The following is a 1441-nucleotide window of genomic DNA, read 5'->3' as shown; positions in this document are numbered from 1 at the left end:
TTTGGTTGAGATTTAGATGTCAATAGTTTTTGAATCATGGTTGAGGTAGTCTAAAGAAAAATCCCAAGCGCTGATGGTGGAGATGTTTTTCTCCTAGAAATCTTAACATGTGGGTGAAGATGAGAAAATTCCTTTTGGTATGCTGAAGAAATTGAGGCATCCTAGCTTGTACTGACTTTGGTGATTTCTTGACATGGTATTAGGTGAAATCACATTGGCTTGAGTGTTGAGGTGGTTTAACCTTTCGATTCCATGTTTGGTTGTGTTTGGTTTATCCCATGTGATCCCATATTCATGCATAGAATATGGCATGCGGGTGATTGGCTAAAAGAAAATTTTGGTTCAGTGTAATCTATGGTAAAGTGGTACATGGAAGTCCCTGACTTGGTGCAAATTATGCATGTGCTATTATGTGTCATTTCTTATTGAGATTAACGAGCACATGTTATGATATAATGTGTGTTTCTTATGACTAGTTTGTCATTGTTTAATTATGGCTAAATGTTGGTTACATGCATGGTATATTTCTCATTATATGATGTGCTCTTTTTATGGTTCTATTTCATGGTTTGACAGGCTCTTGGTTATATATTTGAATGCATGAGAGAATATGTGTTGTTGCAAATATCAAGGGAGGGCAGTAAGCCTTATTGATGAACCTTCGATGAAACTAATGAATCAATGAACAAATATCCATTAATGACCTATAGGTACTATGTTTACAATGTGTTTGTCTAAATGTTTCACATGTTTTTGACAAGTTATAACCAAGAGTAGATCCTAGAATTGAGCATATAGACACACAGACATTGTTAACAAAATTCTGGAAATTTTTGGGTAGTTCTGGGTAGTTGCACCCTCTTAATTGGAAAATTTCATCTATATTTGCATGGAGTGTAGCTTGTGAGTGTGGTTTGAGCCTTGTCGCCTGCATGCGTGCGACTAGGTTTTAAAGTAGGTGAAAAAGGTGGTTCCAACTCATGGAAAGATCACTAGTAAACATTGTATGAGATTTGAGTGATTAGGTGCCCTTGGGAGGTGAGGAAGAATGAATAGTTCGTTCGCATCTCATAAGTAGACGCTCATGTAACAACAAAATGTAAGGATGGCTTACTAGTGGGGTAAGGAAGAATTGCTCACCTGACAAAAAAGGTTGAGGAAGATGCCCACATAATCATATATTCCACATAGACCACTCTATATCCTCCCCTTAGCCGAGTTAGATAACCTGGTTCATTATGATGCATTCCTTATTGGCTCCTAGATTACATGTGGTAGGTTGTTAAGGTAGTTGAGCTAAATATATATATATATATATATATATATATATATATATATATATATATATCTATATATATATATATATATATATATATATATATATATATATATATATATATATATATATATATATATATACTTAAAAACCAAAACTTAATAA

This window comes from Pinus tabuliformis, chromosome 8 (assembly GCF_031772625.1).
Source record: "Pinus tabuliformis cultivar Carrire ecotype Pingquan chromosome 8, CPIR1, whole genome shotgun sequence".
NCBI lineage: Eukaryota > Viridiplantae > Streptophyta > Pinopsida > Pinales > Pinaceae > Pinus > Pinus tabuliformis.
This window is presented reverse-complemented; position numbering follows the sequence as displayed.